The sequence below is a fragment of the Passer domesticus genome, chromosome 5 (assembly GCF_036417665.1).
Source record: "Passer domesticus isolate bPasDom1 chromosome 5, bPasDom1.hap1, whole genome shotgun sequence".
NCBI classification, from domain to species: Eukaryota; Metazoa; Chordata; class Aves; order Passeriformes; family Passeridae; genus Passer; species Passer domesticus.
Window position 1 is genome coordinate 79,434,425 of NC_087478.1, and position 19,905 is coordinate 79,454,329.

General features: G+C 42.5%; 1 protein-coding gene and 1 long non-coding RNA gene across 9 annotated transcripts in view; one reads left to right on the forward strand and one right to left on the reverse strand.

Annotated features, from left to right (window-relative positions):
- EPS8 (EGFR pathway substrate 8, signaling adaptor) overlaps nt 1–19,905 on the reverse strand; it is a 121,991-nt gene extending 102,086 nt beyond the window's left edge. Inside the window, exons 1-2 of one of the 8 annotated variants that reach the window (XM_064421356.1) lie at nt 19,791–19,905; nt 18,638–18,808 (exon numbers count right to left, since the gene is read on the reverse strand). The gene's annotated coding sequence lies outside the window, so the exon portion shown is untranslated. Of the gene's footprint in view, nt 1–16,296; nt 16,319–17,062; nt 17,083–17,726; nt 17,885–18,117; nt 18,308–18,637; nt 19,317–19,790 lie in introns of those variants that run through there. The other 7 variants (XM_064421355.1, XM_064421354.1, XM_064421353.1 and 4 more) reach the window with 7 other exon arrangements.
- LOC135301111 (uncharacterized) lies at nt 13,204–14,350 on the forward strand. Its single transcript, XR_010362842.1, has 2 exons — nt 13,204–13,280; nt 14,153–14,350. It is a non-coding gene; the product is annotated as an uncharacterized LOC135301111 (long non-coding RNA).

Below are 19,905 nucleotides of genomic sequence, written 5' to 3' on the forward strand. Positions count from 1 at the left end.
GTGCCCAACAAGAAAGAAAATATTGATATCAAAGTGTTTTTACTTCTTTTTCCACACATTTGTTCCAGTTTAAGAAAAACAACAGGACAAGGAAGGAGCTTGGGCAAATGTTTTCCACTGAATTTGCAGGAGGGAAGGCAAATATCTGTGGCCTTGTGCAGTTATCCCCAGCCAGTGCCCTGGGGGTATAAATTATACCTGTCCCACCAAACTGGGTGGTTATCTGCATTCCAGCCAGGGCTGAGATGCAAAGCATCAACAACAGATTTCTAATTATAACTACGTAAAATATCACCCTGCTCCCAAGTATCAAACATCAGGAAAGAGAAGAAAAAAAAAAAAGAGAACTGTGGCCATGCATAATAGCTGTCTCCTCCACCTCCAGGAAAGGCAGAAAATTGACTACATACTTTACACTTGCCTCCTCTTTAGGGAGATTTACAGTGGAAACAAGCTTTTGTTTCCTCTGTAAAACGATTTCTTGTTTTCCTCAAATTCTAGGGCTTGCAAGCTGGTAACAGAGCAGCTCTGCAAAAATGTCTCAGCATAAAGGTTCAGGTCTAAAATTTCTTTGCATCTCTAGCCTTTGGCAAGCTCAACTTGTTTACCAAAACTGACTCAAAAACCCCCCACCAAGCCCACAACAAAAACAAACCAAAAATAACCCACAAAATCTATAGAGGAATATTCTCCAAGGGCAAAGAAGAACAGGCAGGATTAGTTGAGGGCCAGATTCTCTCTTGTGCTTCTTGGGGAGGGAGGAAGAATTCCCACCTCACAATATCCTGGCAAATGGAAGATGTGGAGTTTTCTACCTCCTGAACCAGGAAAATAAAAACCAGGGGGGAAAAAATAGACTTCTGCTTATCAAAAAGTCAAGGGAACACCAGCACGAGCAGGGCACAAAGAAAGATCCATTTTTCTTTATTTTTTACCCCAAAGGCAGTGGAAGCCAACGGATGGAACTGAATAAGTAGCAAAAAAAGTACCAAAAATACCAAAAACCCAAAAGTCAAATGTAGCAAGCCAGCAGGATTTGACCATGGTGACAATGACACTTTGAAGATTTTTTTGGCAGTCAGTCCAGGCTCATCTCAACCACACAAGCACACAAAATACACCAAAACCAGAGATTTCCACCCCTCCCAGCCCCTCTTTCCTCTCACCCAAATGCACTCCAGAACATGAGACCTGCTGCTGTCTACAAACAGCTCACAGATGGTGCCAAACCTCCAGCCAGATTGAACAGAAACCCAAACATAATTCAATCCAGCTGCAAGCTCAGGGAGGCACTCAGCCTCTTTGAGTGTGTGGGGGCACCAACAGGGTTGGCTCAGTGTGCTACCACAGAACGAGTGGTAAAACATCACCCAAAATAAGAGGGAATATCCTACACAGAAGGAGAAAGAGAGGAGCCAGCACATTCTAGGGTGTGGGAGATGCTGGCTTCCTAAAATCGCTTTGGATTAGTTTGGCAAAAAATAAAAAGTGTAAAATTCAAAGAGGGGGGGTATCATTCTCACTATATAATGTAAAAAATATTTGCCCATCAGGAAGCTCCAGGTGAGCATCTGCAGCTCCTCACTCAACACAGGGTGAGGAGGAAATCACAGCCTGTAGCAAAGGGAGGCACAGACAGGAGGAGGGATTCCTTTTTCTCAGCACACCAGAGATGATGTTTTAATGGAGTTCCCAGACCTAAGAGATTTGCAGAGAGATGCTGGAAAGTTAAATGGGGTGTGCACACCTAACTCAAGTCCCCAGTGGGATGTTCAGTTACCATAGCAACTTTCAAACCAAATTTCTGATATTCCACACTACTACAACTGTGGGAACAACATGGACAAAGACCACTATTGATACATTGCTATTTTAAATGCCAGGGGGAAAAAAACCAAAAAAAGTAAATAAAAATATTTCACTTAGGACAATAAACCAAATATTTTTCTCTAGAAGGTCAAGAGAAAACCTTGTGCACAACAGACATTCAGAAGCAAGAACGTGATGAGATGTGAGGGGAAAAAGAGTCAGCAAGGAGAACAATGAGCTTAAAATCAGACATCCAGCACATCTTCATTATATGAAAGCATATCCTTCAAAAATGTTATGTAGCATAAGAGTTGCAAAACTCTACTGCTTAGTGCAATGCCTCAAAGGTTGATCAAGTAAGAACCTTCTTTAAAATTGGGTCATTAGTTCATACAGGAAGAGTGATTTTACTTGGAAGAGATCTTTCATTCACTAATTAGCATAAGTACCTTAGTAAGAGAATATTTCAGTTTTGTTAATTGAAGCAGCACTTTTGCACAAACACTAAGCTGCAGACTAATTGTTGCAATGGGAATGGTTTCCTTTATAAACATTTCAGCAAACATTCAGCTTCATTATTTATGTCATGTCTTTAAGAAATTTATTATCCTTTTATTCAACTGATTCCTCATTTCCTTTTATTCAATGTTCAAACCTGATGTGGCGAGTTTCTATCATTAATTCAGAAGCATTTTTGTTTTACTGATGGATGAAATTGGGTACTATTCCTTTAAATATGATTGCAATGCTGAAGTGTAACACCAGCAAAAAAAAGCTGGCAAAATTTGTCTTCCTTTGGGATAAATGGAAAAAAATTATATCTTGTTGCCATCTCAGAAAACTGATGTTCCTGTAAATTATGACTCATTGAATATTTTGTTGTGTTATTAATTTTTTTCCCAAGGAATCTTAGCAGCACTTTTTTCTTCAGGAAGTTTAAGGGTTGCAAAACTTCCTTTTCCTCATAATATTATTATCTGTCAAGGAAAAGCCTCCAAGCTGTTGCATGGGAGGTGGGGAAAACTGTGAGCTTGCTTTAAAAATGCTGGTCCTTAGGCAAAGAGCAACAACTCTTAGCTTGCTTCAGAGAAATAAATGGATTTTTCAGAGGCACTATGGAAATCACAAATCCATTAGCAAAACCTGGTCTGTCCTAACCATTCCCACCACCTTGAAGGTCACCTTTGCACTCTGTCAACTTCAGACTGCTGAAACTGAACTCTATTTAAGAAAAAAAGTTGAATAAAGATTAATTTATGACTGTGCTGTTTCTCTTCTGTTCATGAATTTCAGAACGTACCAATTTCAGTATTCTATAGCTCTCTACAGGTTGCAGAAATGTTAACCAGTGACATAACATGACAGATCAGAAGCAAGACACATCTACAACTTGCTGAGAGAAGGGGAGAGTTAAAAAAAAAAAAAAGAAATAAAGAAAAGAAGAAAAAATAGGAAATCACACTTTGCCAGGTCAGTTTTACAGTTTCTGAAATGCCAGTTGTACATTTCAGCACACCACCAGTCTCAAGCAGTGAAGGCACTGTCAATCAAAGACTCCAATCTCAAGCAAGCTCTGGGCTTGTGCTGAGGCATGGAAAGGGGAGAAGAGGTAGGGGAAAATATCCTCTGTACTAGGAATATATTTAGATATAACTAAGTGAAAAAACAATTAAGAAGTTACAATATTCAGGACTACCCATACAGCCTTGTAAAACAAGGATCAGTGATGTGGGGAGGGCCAGTTACAGCTGGAGTCACCCAGGGACTCCTTTTGTCCTTCTGCTCTTTTGGCTCACAGCCCTTTTGGGTGAGAAAGGTGACAATGTGTCCTTTAAGGACAGATGGAGGCTCATGGCCCCCACTCCCCATTTTTAAGAATCATTTTGCATAGGTGTGGACTCCCAGGAGCTGTTACAGAAGCTTGGCTTTGTAACAGTCAAACTTTGCACCTGCCCTCTTTAAAGACTAATTCCTCAAGTGCTCATTCCCCCTCCCCAAAAGGATGATTCCCAACTTTGGTTCTTCTTACAGAAAAATTAATGTCTTCTGCAGTACAATCTTCAGCTAAAGCATTGTAACCTCCCATTAAACTTTGATTTTAAAGCACAGTCATGTCTTGAATCATCAAAAAACTGCCACAACCTGCTTTTAGCAACCTGTAGGCAAAGCTCCCAAAGCCTCTTTGAGCTGCAAGGCAGCTCTCACCCCTCACTATCCAGGCTCTCTTCCTTTCCTCATGGGAACAACATTTAGATTCCAATGCTGGTGCCTCAGGTTTCATCCCCAGCAGATGAAGCAGCATATCCATTTCCAGCACTAATAAGTTTCAATGAGTAGTGACAGCTTCCAGTCATGCAGAAACATAGGCAGACTCAGATGTCATTCTCAAAATGGTAACTGATTGGAAAGGGAGTATCCCAGTCAAATGGCCAAAACAGACCTCTGCTTTTAAATGACTCATTAAAACCCAGGGCAAATCAAAGGTCCTGATAGCAAAAGGATTATTTGAAAAAAAAAAGAAAAAAAACATAGTTAATGTGTTAGCTAACATGTTAGAATCCTCAAGAAGATAAAGCAATTTTCGTTTCAAAGAAAAGTACTTATCTTTGTGAGAAAAGACAACTTGTTATTAATTCAAGATAAAAATCACAGTACTGGAGGTGAGCCAGTTTGTTGTTTTCACAAGACTTAGCAGACTGAAGAAAGATAAAAGAAGAATCCCAGGGCTTTGCAAGAGAGGGATGTGGCAGCAGTGATATTCCCCACTCCAGACCTCTGTTCTGTACCACTGCCATAGGCTCACCAGGTATCATCACTGGGGATTGAATTATCAGGGGATTTTGGGGTAGTAGTTTTGGTTTTAACTGTCTAGTACCTGGCAATGAGGTATATGGAAATATATGGAAACAAGCCCTGCATCCATGCAGTGGATGCTATGAAAAACACAAGGGTCACAAGGAAGAAAATCAGAGATGTTAATTTAATTTCCCATTTGGCTGTTACCCTTTACAGGGGCAAGCCTGACTGAAGAATTGAGTGAAAACAAGCCAAAGAGCCTCCTGGCCAGGAACCCTGGAAGCTATCCTAGCTCTCAACAGAGAGATCCTAAATATTTTAGTGGAGATGAAGTGAGCCCTCCACAACACCATCCTGCTCATTTCCCAGTCCACAGCCCCCACTGCTTCATCTCCACTTCACTTGGCACTGCTGACAGACCCACCTCCACAATTCCAGTACTCAGCTGTGTGACAGCTCTTTCCACAAGTGACAGGAAATTGTGACAGATTTCACTAGAGAAGAGCTCGGCAAAGTTTACAGTAAGCTTGCTCAGCTTTGTCTGAGGCAACACCAAGTGGTAAAACTGAGGATGAGCTGTCAAATGTAATTAATTAGAAATCCCAAACAGCCAACCTTGCACACGAGAGATCTCAGCTACATGTAAAATTAACAGCCCCAAAAGAAAGATGCAAGCCCCCAGGTTTACTTCAGTGAGGTGCAGGGAGCATCCAAGAGATGTTATCCGTCATTAAACACCCACATCAATTCTGAATTCAGAGTAAAATCAGAATCAGCCTAGATCAAACAGTGCATTGCAGCACTCTGCCTCTCTTCACTGTACATTCCAAAGACAGTAGCATTTTGAGATTTCTTTGTAGTACTACCCCAGTGACATACCAATGAGATAATGTAATTCCTGAGGACTGCAAAAGAACATTAAGGAACATAAAGAGAGACAAAAGAGACCATTAAGTTGGTTTAGATCCTCTCTCTTTCTCTCCTTTTCTTAAAAAAGTCCTCTCATCTCAGATAAACAGAGGATTTTTCTTAGTTTATTTGCTTTTATGTCTGGAGTTAGACATTGCCCAGCAGAGTTTTCATGAAAACATAATGCCTGTTTAAAATAGAACACACTCCAAATAAAAGATGTGTCTCACAGTAAGATGAGGACAGAAAAAAATAACAAGAATGGTGACAAATTCTTTTAAATTGTTTCCAAATGATCTAAGTTTACTTTAACAAAACAAGCACATAATTATCTTGGGGTTTGCTTTGCTTTTTTGTCGTGGGTTGTTGGTTTTTTGAGATTTTTGAGCCTGAACCTCAAAATCATTAAACAGGCAGACAATTTGTTCTATTAATATCAGTGGAACAAACAAGTACTTTGAGATCAAGGTTCTGATGCTCTCACCCACAGCTGAACAACTCAGGAACATCACCACCAATCTTTATCCCTGGGCTGGAAAACACCTTCAAACTCATTAAGGTAAATTTTAGGCAATTTTGGGGCTTTTTTTCCTGTTTTTTTCTTTCTGTCAGAGCAACAACTGAGTGCATTTCTAGGAGCTCTAAGGGGATTGTGTGTCCAGAGTGGAGAGTGCACACTTGGACCAAGAATACTAATGGTTTCTAATCAGTGAGTGTAGTATCACCATCCCAATGCCTATTAAAAAAAAAATATAAAAAATCTGTAGGACAGAAATGACCCCAAGCTCCAGATATGCACCATTTCTAAGGTCAGTTGGTCCCTGAAGGCACATGTCTATTACAGGGCAAGAACAGAGTAATAACTGGAAGTTTCTGTTATTTTATGTCACCATGGCAAGAACACTGCCTCAGAACATTTCCTCATTACTGGAAGCAAAAGTCCCATGCAGGGAGAGGATAAAGAGCAAGGTCATCTGTAAAATGACCACATTTTTTCTTTACATCCTAAAGAAGCCTCTGCACTAAAGCTCTACAAGGAAGGTTTTAAAACCAAGGACTCACATAGTTTGTGACACATTCCCACAGAAACACAATTTTTGGACTCCATTTGCTAAATTTCCTGTAGTGACATCTGCAGATCTTGCTTGATAGAAGCCATGAGGAAGACGTGACGATATTGAAAAAAATGTTACTGCTGGTGATGCCTTGTGAAGGCTGAGCTAGAACAGAGGCTGGATGGAGTTAAAAAATAAAGTAGGGATTTATTAAAAGGATGGATTATCCATGGATCCACCTTGGGCAGCACCAGAGCCCAGTCAGATGAACCCAAAATGGTCACAAAATGGACACCCAGTGACAGACTCTCACTTTTATAAGTTCTGCTCCATTTGCATATGGACACCCAGTGACAGACTCTCACTTTTATAAGTTCTGCTCCATTTGCATATTGCAGTTAATTGTCCAATCACAGCTCCACCCCATGCAGTCCCATCCTGCTTGTTTTTCTCTCTTCACTCCATGTTGTTTGCACTCTTAGGGCTGAGATTTGGATCATTTGTCCTTGGTGCCCAGCTGGAGCAGGAATTGTTTTGTCTCCCTGCTCTGTGCAGAGAGCTCACCATCCCCTAATATGAAGCTCAGACCCACACACTAAAGGAGCACAGAATCTGAAAAATATAAATGCTAAAACCTGAGGCATCACAGGAAACACTAGCACAGCATGCATCTGGACATCCCAGAGTCTGTACAACACCAGTTCCATGCTCTAGGAGGCAGAAAGGCCACAAATATCTTAAAAATAGAAGTGAACCTAAATAAGAACCTCCCATGGATTCCCCACACAGGCTAACCTGGCCTTAAAAACTGCTGTGCAAACAAGTGCCTCAGTCTGCCACGTGAGCAAAAAGTGATTACACAGACAAGCACACAGTGGTTCAGAAAGTGACGTGAGTTTTCACAATTTATCCAGTGAAGCATGAAGTATAGAAGTAGAGAATCCAGGATCACCTGCTTTGAGCCTGTGAAGCTTTTGGGAAAAAGGTGTGTGTATCTAGAGGAAGAAACCTGGATTGCATCTGCTGCGTGCCAAAGTAGATATATATATATATATATATATATATATATGTATATGTATGTATGTATGTATATGTATGCATGTATACACGCAGAGTATATGTGTGTGTATACATAGATACAGATGTATATATATAAATATATATGTATATTTTCAAATTTATACATTATAAATATATATAAATATATATATATATACACACACATACATAAACAACAGCATCCAGAGGGTTGCACCACGTTCTGGCATTCACATGATTCACACCCACAAAGGACCACTAAAAATTCACCAATGTACTTAGTGAAAAATGCCAGTGCTTGCCAGGGGCAGGTAGTTTAAGTTACTGTGTCTATCTTCCTCTGAGAGGAAAGCCAAGGAAATTTGATTAATATTTTGCTAGCAGGAATAGAAGGGCAGAAACTCTCCTCCTTCAGACACTCTGGAGGTCAAACTCGATGATGTAATGATCTCTTGTGGTTTTCAACAGGTTTTATAGATTATCTGACTTAAAAATAGACACAATGTTTAAATAATAACATTCTGCTGAAATTGAGTGCCTGGTACAACAAGCCTCCAGTCACAGGCTAAGCTCTGGAAGGACTACGACCATACAATGATTTGTAATAAACCAAAAGGAAAATCCTAGGTAGATACTCCAAAATTGAATACTGCTGACTCTCTCCACCTGAAAAGCAAGTGATATATGCTACCTTCTGCACAGCCTGCTTTATCTAGGTGCAGATTTCCATAAAATCATGCAGATGCAGGGTGTGTGTAGTGCAGAGCCATACCCAGGTTTGGGCAGCACCACAGCAGCAATGACCTCCATCCTCGGCCAGGAGACACAAAAGTGTCCCATTCAATTGGAACCCGTTTCTAGCTCAGTGGAATTGTTCCTTGTCACCTACACCCCTGTTTAACTTGCCACAAGCACAACAGCCCAGCTGACCAAACCTCTCACTGACCTGCATGAAGTGCCTGGAAGTCCACTGGGTATCACTTAATCCCATGAGCCACTGAGTACACCAACAATGGGAATCAGATTCCTCTGCTCATATGTTTTGACAACAGCAATTTCATTCTATTTATAATGATAATTCATAAAGCACCACCAAACTCAGTGCAGAATCCCTTCTGAAAATAATTACAGCCCAGTAATGCAGGACCTCATTGAAGCACGCCATTAATTCCTTGACAGTCAGGGAACAAGCCAAAGACTTTGTGCAAATGAAGGATTAGCAAGGTCTCAACACACACATTTCCTTGCACTTAAAATGTGCAAGGAGCAGACCTTATTAAATCAGCATTTCATACGATGCTTTAAAATGATAGCCCCTGAGGCAGATTTTTTTTTTGTACTTCAAAAGACAGTTTTCATACTACTCTGTGTTACAGTCTGGGGTAACAGAAAAACAAATTCCTATCTAATTGTTCCACCTCTGTATACAGGGAGCATGAAATAGTTGCTCTTTCCCACAGCTGTCAAAAATCCCCAGACTTTTATTCACAATGAGGTGTCACCAGTCTCTCACAAAGAGAAAGCAGCTCTAATACAATGCTATGAATTGTCTTCCACTTGGCTACTGAAAATATTTTGAGCAGTAACCTTTTCTGAACCTACCATTCAGCATTTGGGCTGTCTCCATATGTGCCTCAGGGCTATATTGCCCGCCTCTGTGTGTTTAAAGTGCTTCTATTTCTATGCAGAACAACTTTGTGGTTGTAGTTTTTAAAGTAAGATTTGCCTAAAACTGGGAGGAAAAAAAAAAAAAAAGACTGGGGACTTTTCTTCTCAGTGTTTAATAATGTTCAAAGTTGTCTGAAAATTTGCTTACCTAAAATCATAAAGGACTAAGTTCCCTGCTTTGCATCCTCTCTGTTTTCAAAGTCCTTGCAGTACAGCCACTATGAAATCATGACACCCATGATCCACATTTGTGATCCCTCTGACACCTTAACTAACTCAGGTCTTCATAAGTAGAACTGATCCAGAAGCTGTTAAGGAACACCCCTTACAAGCAAAACCAGCATTTCACTAAATATTAAAATATTATTAGAGACAGATTACTTGCTATAAGTCATTTGACAGCCCAGGTCAATAGACTAGAACCCCCTAAACCCACCAGAAATACCTGCCAATGTTCAAACCAAGACCTCATAACAAACAATTAAGAATGCTGAAAGACCTAGCAGAAGATGTTGCATTCTTCCAAACTTTTCTATCTTATCTCAAATGTAAAAAGAACAGAGATGTTTTCCTTAAACCAGTTTTTATCAATCCTCTCCTACATTGAAGCAGCACAATATTCTTCTTTTAATGCAACCAAGTAACCCCCTCTGAACCTCAGGAGATGTTTGCAAAATAATTGTTCCCCCTCACTGCTCCTTTGTTATTACTTTATTTTTTCCACACTCTTATTACTTCGGGCAGAAATAACTTAGAGATATTATCATCAATTTACCAAAACAGAATTCCCCTGAATTCATTTTCTTTTAAGTTAGACTTTTACAATTAAATTGTACATTAGAGCCAAATCTAATGATTTTCAGCCTGGCTGACTGATTGGCTCACTAAGTCTACAGTTTAATTCTTCCCCCTTTCTCATTTTGCAAACTAGAAGAGAAATGAATCTACCTTCAAGCCTGTTGGAATCAATCTTCCTTTCTCTTTCTCACAATTTATAAGCCAGAGGCTTAAAAAGTGTTCATATCCGCTTTTAACAAGCTGGTTATGTGAGATAAGCACAAGAACATTAATAAAAATAACTCAGCTTTAAGTCATGAACGTTTTACAAAAGTAGACCTTAAAAAAATAAATTGTAAAGGCTAATTGTGATTTATACCATGTTACTTTTCCTATACTACCCATTATCAATCATCTCTAAAAGATCCCTTCTTTTATATGCCAGAGTCATAAATGCAAATGCTGCCAGCTCATTCCTAATCAGGCAACCCCCAGTTAGTCCTGGGACCTCTAAACATACTGCAGAACAGAGCTTATACTTTTCCAGTTCTGGATTTTTACTTCTTTTATTATAATTATTTAATTTTTTTAAGTCCTTCACAAAGGTTTCAGAGCTGTTCCACACCCCTTATTTCAGTATGGTCTCCACCATCACTTTCTCCCCATCCTCAATGTCTCCTGAGTTCACAAAAACTGTATTTAGGCAACAGCAACACAACCACTGGCACTGAAACTTTTATTGCTTCAATTACAACAAAGCAGCTGGTGGTAATAATAAGACTACTTAGCATTTATATGCTGCTTTATATCTTCAAAAGCCTGTATAAATATTTGTTAATTAAGCCTCACAAAACTCCTGAGAGTCAGATATGTTTTTTGTTTATAAGTCGGAAAACTGAGACAGAGACAAAACAGCTGTTTGCAAAATTGAGGTTTTTAGATTATTTTAAAAAAAAAGGAATGGAGATGTCTGGACAATAACTTTCAGAGTTATAAAAGGACAGCTTAAAATACTTAAAGAAACCAATGGGACATAAACTGTCATGATCTAAGCATCCACCTCCTCAAAAAAAAAAAAAAATCAGTGCTGTCCCTGGGAAGACACAGCTCCCTGCTGCCAGCTGCCCTAAGCCACTTGCATGTCAACATTCAGATTTCATACAAAAAGTGAGAAAAACTGTAAATTATAAGCAGAAAAGAACTCATTCCACCACCTATCCAAGGCAGCTCTGAGAATATCTTCCAGTCATATTCAGCAAGACTGTTGAAGAGACTTTTTTGGATGTGTATTAGACACCTCACTCACATAGGGAAAACAAATGCCTACACACACTCTGACACCTCCCTGTAAGGTCTTGAGTTGTAGAACTGCGTGATGAGAGTTTGAAATTACTGCCTTGACAAAGTACACAGCATTGTGGGGAAGACATGACTTAACCCACAAAGACTTGACTATCCATATAATTTCACATACCACATTTCCCACTGAGAACAGTGGATCTGAAAGGTCTTAGAGAAGACATGGGAATAAACGATACAAAAGGAGAGAAAGAATTGGGGTTTGAGTGTGCAAAAGCTTTACTGCAAGGAATGTTCATGAAGCTGCACTGTGTGCAATTAAAGAGTGATGTAAAACAAAAATGGTAGGGAAAATAGGGGTTAAATAAAGAAATGGAAGAGGGGAAAAAAATAAACAACAGCAGACTAAAGTTATATCAAGACTCAGCAGTAGGATGGACCAGAATATGGATGATGGTGGAGAAACACAGCTGAGGCAAGCAGAGAGGGAAGGAAAACCTGAAGAGTTCACCCAGGGGCCAGGCTGAGCAGGGAGAGGTGAGCCCAAGCTGAGGGCAAGGCTCTCAGGGAAGGGACACTGACTGCAGTGGAGAAGCCCTGCCTGTTTCTTGGCAGAGGCAGGACATTTGTCACCCAGGGGTGACTTACCTAAGAGACACCAAGGTACAAAGTCCAGATGCCTCACGCTGTCCTGCCCTCTCCGACTGAGATAGCACCAAGAGGCTAATTACCAGTTAGCCCAGATTTGTTAGCCTTAACGAAGTTTGCTGCTAAAACAGAAACAGATCCCATCCTCTAGTTCCCAGCCCTCTGCCCTGGACAAGACTTCATCCCTGAACACAGGAAGAGAAGGAAACAGAAAGTTGAAACATTACACTAAGGGCTGCGAGAGCACAGGAAGAATTGCAAAGCAATAAATAATGCTGGAAGTGGAGCAGAGAATAAATAATTCCACTTTGGGAAAAGCGAGTCTGAGTTGAGATTGAAGGGAAAGAAGAAAACACACGTATTTCATATGCAGCCTGTTCTGAATGTGAAACACAGATGTATATTTTTATCTCCAGCTGAAGGCAGTACAATGCACTCAGTGCCTTCTCAAGACATATTGTGCAAAGCTGAAAATTACTTTAGAGGCACAAGTATAAATGGTTGACTTTTCCACGCCATTTCTTAAATGGCACAGAAGATCATCAAGCTAAATTTTATTGCCACATGATATCACAGACTCCTCATGATGTAACTCAATTTCCTTGCATTATCCTTGCCAGATCATTGAGTTCTCCATGTATATGAGTGCATAAGACAACGTACAAGATGAATGTCTCACTCCTTCTACAAAGGCCTCACATCCACACGCTCTGAGTAATAGAACAGCTCATTCAAAAATATTTTTATGATGTGCACTGGGATTCTTACGGGCATTGGACTCTGAAGAGAATCCCTACATTAACCAGACACCTAACACCCGGAAACACCAAGTGTCTTTCTAGTCCCTTATGGAGTAGGGAACAAAAAGCTTTCTTCAGGCTAATTATTTCAAATTATATTTTACACTGGAAACAAAGAGATCTTTGTCTCAGGAAACAGAGAAGACTACACCTCAGACACACTGCGAAAACCAATAAAAAGATCAGTGGCCTCGGAAGAAGGAAGAGCACATTAGAAGGAAGAGCAAAGTCCTCAGTTTTCATGAAAGGAGCATTCAGAGGGATGAATTAAGCCCTCTCAACCACCCCAGAATGAAAGAACGTGCTCATTAACCAAAGTCCGCATTTCAGGTAAAAGACAATTCACTAGGACCTTTAACGGAACAAAACAGAGCGGGATCAAAGTCTACCTAAAGGCAAAACATTGACAAAATTGGGATAATCTTGTATCTCACCACTTATCTGCAAGTATTGGGGAGCAAATGAACTTCTGTGAGCTCAGGTATTTCTCATGTTTTTTAGAACAAGTTTGATGCAGCGGTTTTGGGGAGGGGGTGTTAAAAACCATTTGCTAATGGGTGTGGGTTTATCTAATGGACAAGAAGTAGGTGCTGCTGACACCTCACTTTCAGCTCCTCTCTGCACTTGAGACAATTTCTGGAGAGTGAGGGGGAGGAGAAGGGAGAATTGATGGGAGAAGCAGCAATCCTAGTACTTGATTTTCTATTTGGTCAAGTCTTTAAAAACGCTTTCACATGCAGGAGCAGAAATCAAAGCAATAAATACAAATCCGCCAGGACTCATTCCTTTATTTTCCCGTTACAAACATTGCTGAGCTACAGATAATAAGAGAAACTCTTGTAGTGCATTTAGTCTGAAGCAGCTACAACAAACTCCAGCCCCAAGAACCAGCTCTGGCAGTTTCACAATTAACCCAGCTGAATACAATTCCCCTGCACTCATGGAAAGCTTGAAAGGAATCAGGTGTTCCCTATCTTCAGGGGTAATATAGAAAATCAAGAAAATCCATGAACTGTAACATTTTGGATTATTAAAAGACAAATCCTCTCTTTCATGCAAAACCAATGCATTCTTGAAAAGAAAAAGAAAACAAACAAAAAACCCAAAACAAAATAAAATCAAAAATGAAACAAAAATACCAAAAATACCCAAACAACCACATTATCTGTATTAAACTTTTTTAAGTTACTGGACATTCATAACACCTACTTTCACTCAACAGATGCCATTCTTAAAATCATTAATTTCTACTAATTATTCTGTTGAAACACTAAGTTTTCACAGTATTCCAGGAGAACGGTTTAATATTTTATGTGTTTGTATTGATGTTTTTGCCATTTTTTTCTTCTGTAGCTTTACAGAGAAGCTAACAATTTCCATGGTTGGTCAAAGTGACAACATGAGTGAGGCTTTGAGAACAAAGGCAAGTAGAATCCCCTGTCACACCACCACAGTAACGAAGACGCCTGTCATGCATCAGAAAACTACACAACAGAAATTCCCACAGAAATGGACAACTTCATGGAAAATGCTAACTCTGCATCTCTGAAGCTAGAGACATTTGCTAACTTTGCCTGTTCATGATGCACAAGGTTGCTGGAGTCTATTCATCAGAAGACAAAGGTAATAAATGCAAAGAAAGTAATTTGTAATTTGCTATTTCCATGTCAGATCTTAACCCTGCGGAGATTCACAGCATGCCTAACTTTAATTACCGAGGCAGTGGCATGGAGAGGGAAGAGAATAAAGGACTGGAAACGTTCAACTAGTAGCAATTCAAGGCCCCGAGTTGGCTAATATTTTAAAATGTTACTAAAACTGACGTTACAATCACATGTGTTAGTGATTGCAGGCTCACGGCCACAGCTCAAAATGAAACAGATCTTAAAAAGCTAATGCTAACAACATTTCCAATTGTGATTCTTTTTTTTTTTATCCCCCAGTGTCAATTACACGAAATTAGGAGGGGGAAAAAAAAAAGAAAGAAGAAAAGAGTCCCTCCTCGCAAAACAGATGTGGAAGTTGCTTCTTCCCACACCATCGTGGTCCTTCCAAAAAGGCTGTGACGCTCCCGGAGTCAATAGCTGTAAAAGACACCTTGTCTAACATTCCCTTTCAGTGACTGCAGAGCATTGTTTTGTAAACAGCTTTGCAAATGTTTTCTACACACACCCAGAACAGCGTCACGGACTTAGGTAAAACTTTCAATGACTTTATGCCTAAATTCCTCTGCGGGCACAGCAGGGAGAAATGGTCACTCAGGACGGCGATAACAGCTGAAGTTCATGGCAAAACAAAGTTCATCATCTAACCTGAAATTCAGGTAGAAAACTGAAAATCCTAGGTATCAGAGTTAAATCAAAAGCTGTACAAAACAGAATATCATTGTTTTGGATGAATAAATTGGCAGATGAATCAGAGTCCAGCCCTGGAGTTAAGATAAAATGACACTAGTTACGGCCCCTCCCCAAAAGCAGGAATTCTAGTTTCTACTGGTTTGAAGCATTTAGTAATGGAAAAACTAGAGAACTAGCACTAAATACAAGAAATTAGACTCTTATGTACCGAATTTTCACATTGAAAAATATACTTTGAATGGGGATACAAGGATCAAGCCACCCACGCTACACTGTAAGCCACAATTCCAAGGTGCAGAATGTCTTTTCTTTCTTGCCACCAGCCCCACAGCAGAGAGAGGAGACTGGAGGAGTCTCAAAGGGCTTCCTTTTTCTGTCTGGCACAGCCAAAAGCTGTCTTTGAAAAAATCTTGTGCACTGAGCAGTCATTCACTGTATGAGAAGAGGTGCAGGAGTTGCAACCAGGAATGTAAGAGCAACAAGTGGTAGACACTGAAACCAAAGTTACCAAGTGCTTTATTGGTGCAATCTTTGTCGTGTGGACTTCAAGTCTTCGCTCCTTTGCCCACAGAAACTGGAGATTTCTCATATATTTACTCTATTTTGACCCTTGGGGCTTCAATTATTTGACTTCAGATGTTAAGATTTTAATAAGCTGTCACCCACAGGGGAAAAAATGCAGTAGTAATGTGACTGATTCACCATTTGCAGCTGGACTATGGAAAGAAAAAAAAAATCAACCCTACTTCAAGAATTTAGTTGTCACCAAGTGGAAAACTTCAGTACTTTTTCCATCTGTGCATTTCACAGCAGAAGTAATTTACTTCAGATTAATCTTGCCCTCTCCATTACTGCTGTATATAACTAGCACCTAATCATTACTGGGTGTTGCTGCTCCTGGGGTGTTACCTCCCTCCAAATAAATCTAATGGGACGCTTTGTCTGCTTTCAAAATCACAGAATCACTCAGAAGCCAGCACTCAGAGCTAGGAGAAGGCATAACTCAACACCACAGCCTCCATGAGTGCGCGACAGCACCAGCCAGCTGGAAAATTCAAATCCAGAGCCACTTCCATTTCCTTCCCAGAAAGAGCAGGGAGCAGCCGCTCCCGTGGAGCCTTGAGCACAGTATCTCCTTACCTGGGAGCTAATAACGCCACACTCCCTGTGAACTGTGAATCAGGAGGAGATATGGGGCGTCTCCCTTACACCTCGGAAATTCCGCAAGCTCTTTGCAGTCCCACTGAGAGGGAATCACCAACTCACTGCAAGCCTGGCCCGGGAGAGGTTTCTCCTCCTCACAGGGCAGGGTTTCCGTGGGTATTCCAGGGAAAGGAGACCGGCCACATGATGCTGATTAAGTATTTCCAGTTGCTAACCACAAAAAATGGTCATTTTTATGTTCCCCCATGCAAGCAACTTTTGTAGCTGACATATAGGCGTTGCACAACCACAAACGAGAAGGAAGACAGTCAGTAGGAAGGGAGGAGGACACATGTCTGATGATGAAGGAGGGGAGCAATTAAAATATGATCCACTCTGCAAAGGCATGCGAGATCCATCACTTGGTTAATATTTCAGCAGACACAATGCAGAGGAGCAATACTTTTACCTTCAGCACTTCACCTCAAGTAAACAAAGCAGACTCCACCAAAGGTCACACAGCACTCTGGAGGGTGCAAGATTCACCAGGCAAGGCAAAGCACAATTTCTGAGTGGGAGGATTGCTTCTCAAACAACATCCTTCAGAAAAACCTGTTCCACCCTTTCCTCTATTGCCTGCTGGCTTGAAACTACGCTTTAGTGGGAGCTGCAACACCTCGCTTTTCGTGGATACAATGCAGCCCTACTGAGGTCGCGGTGGGGGGCAGGAACGCCTTAAATTATCCCTCAAAACGCCACTAACCTGTTTCCAAGGTGTGCCCAGGTCACGCTGGCAATGCCTTAGGGAGTGCGTGTCACGGCGATGAGAGGGGCAGAAGGAGCAGGGACGCCAGGGAAAGTTACCGGAGGGAATGAAAGGGCTGAACAGCGCGGGGGGGACACGAAAGACAGCAGGGGAGAGGGCCGAACAAACGCGGGCATTCAACAGGGTTATCCCACCCGAAAGCTGCTCTCTGCCCGCTACCAGCTACAGAGATGGAAAAACCACAGGGAGGGGGAAAAAAATACCCCTGGGTAAGGACTGAAAGGCGAGTCACCTGGCAGAAGGTGAGGCAGGAGGAGGAGGAGGGCAGGGATGGTGCTCTGGGCGGGGATGCCCAGCCGCCCCCGGTGCGGGCAGGTGTGGCGGTAGCGCAGGAGAGCACACGCACACCTACACGGGCACACGCACACCTACACGGGCACACGCACCCCCCGAGGGCTCCGTGGGTGCGCAGCCAGGCTGAGGAAAAGCTGCAGCAGCCACCACCGTCGCCAGGAGTGATTTCTCAGCCCCCCGTCCGAGCGGGGCCGGGCAGGGCAGCGCCCCGCAATCCGCCGTGCGGCGGCTGCCCCGCCGGCTTTGGGGTGGCGGAACAACCCGGGGGCTCCAGGGGAAATCCCACCCCGCCCCGCCAGCCCCTCACCTGGTCCCGAGTCCTCCTCCCGGCCCGGGGGCGGCGGTGGCCGCGGAGCTCCGGGCGGGTTCGGGCTCCGCTCCGCGCCGCCAACAAAGTGCGGGAGCGGGGCGGGCGCCGGGCAGCGGAGCGGCGGAGCAGCGGAGCCGAGCTCCCTCTGCCGGGCACCCGCCCCGCCCCGGCCCCGGCCCCAATGCCCGGCCCCAGCCCGCAGCCGGGGCGGGCCCGCGGAGCTCCCGCACGCTGCCCTGCGGAGCCGCTCCCTGCTCGGCTCACGCCACGGAAAGGTGCTGAGAGCAGCGCCCCGGAGCCGGGCTGAGCCGTGGGGGTGTAAATTCATCGTAAAAATACAAATAATAATAATAAAAAATTAAATGCAAGGCCACACGCAGAAACGTACCACGACTCCAAAGCGACATCCTTCCCCCGAAGAAGTAGGTGTAGCTAAGCCACCTTTGGAACGACTGGTCATGGGGAACAAAAGTCTCCCGTCTTGGCTGGAAATCCCGGGTGAAATCTCCCAGCTGTTTATGTTGTTTCCATCTGGCACCGCGTTCCTCCCCGCTCTGACAACTCACACGCGGCTCTCGCTGCGCGCAGGGGAGTGGGAATGGTCCCTATGGGCACGCTCGCAGGTAGCCAAAGTCCTCACGCTACACTGTTAGCACAGTCGGGATTGCTGTAATGAGCCACTTCCCCTCCCAGAACCCGGCTGTTCCTCGAGAATCTGCTTTCACTGATTTCTCTTTCAAATTAGTTTTTGCCTTATGTGACTCCAGAGGAAAGCTAGAAAGCATAAATCTTTTGACAGCATCAGGCATATGGAAAGAACCTCTATTCAGGAGGGCTAATCTGATTTTTGAGGTTCTGTTCCTGGTTTTTGATAGGATTCAATTGCCAATCCAGAAAGATTTACACACCTGCTTAATTACGTTCCCGAGGCTCCTTCCAGGCTTCACCAAGATCCCTTAGGATGATCCGAATCACGTCTGGACCAAACAGCTAATTCCACTGAGACACGGTTACCAAAACGGAGCAACAGGTCCTTTCTGCTGCAAAGTTTCTGCGATTCCAGGCCCTCTCCAAGAAACCTGCAGAGGAAAAGTATAAACTAAGGAAAGAGCAGCTGCTTGCTGAAATTTCCACTCAGTTCCAAGAAATGAGACTTGGCAGGTCCTCGCTTTTTATAACACTCCGTGACTCATTTGCAGAAGCAGGTGAAGTCAGAGCCATCACTGCCAGAGCCCTGCCCCTGACGGCTTCTCCAGGGAAGACACGGATTTTCCCGATTTTGGAAAAAAAGAAAAAAAAAAGTGGAGAGGGTGATATTGCTCAGCTACTGCTTGCAGCAGTCTGGTTGCTGAATCTCAAGTGGTGCTACTCCATCCTTGACCTGGTGATTGCCAGCAAATCTTCCTGAAGGAAGGTCTGAACTCCACAGAAGGAGTAATTTTGCCAGGCTCTGGCAGGTTGGGGCTGAAGAGGCACGCAACTCACTGTGGGCTGCAGAGAACCAGGCAGGAGAGTAACCCGAGCCTGCAGATCAGGCCGGGAGAGGTGGAGCCTCACTCCACAATTGCTTAGGAGTTCACCTTAACCCTGCTTAAAAGGGAAAAAAAAAAAAAAAAAAGAAAAGAGAGAGAGAAAGAGAAAGAAAAGCAGTTCAGTAGTTCAGTTCAGCCAACTTCCCCTTCGTGGCTCGGTGCTGGCAGAGCTCCTTGTCACGCTGCACCTTCTACCAGCTCTGCCTTTGCTATTTTTCTGGTCCAGAAAGTCCTCCACAAAACAGGAAAGCACAAAAAAAAAAAAAAAAAAAAAAAAAAAAAGTGAAATAAATCCACATCCACTTTGTGTACCCAAACAAGCATTGAAATGTGCAGATACCATATGCTTTCCTAGTTTGTTTCCAACAAACCTTCAAATCTTGAAGAATCTGATTATGGAGAGGCTACCTAGTTAATTCCTGTGAATGAAATTTACAGGATCACTGACATTTCCAAACTATGCCAGATGCCATACACACACTCCCTAGGTAAATAATAACAACAGTAATTGATACTTAAAAGTGCTTACCCCATGAGAGGTAGAAAGAAATTCGAGAGATTCTTTTAAATAAAAGGTTGGGGACGGCTTCAGTCCTTGGCAGCCATACTCAGTGCCTCTCTTCCCCCTTTTTCCTGGATAGAAG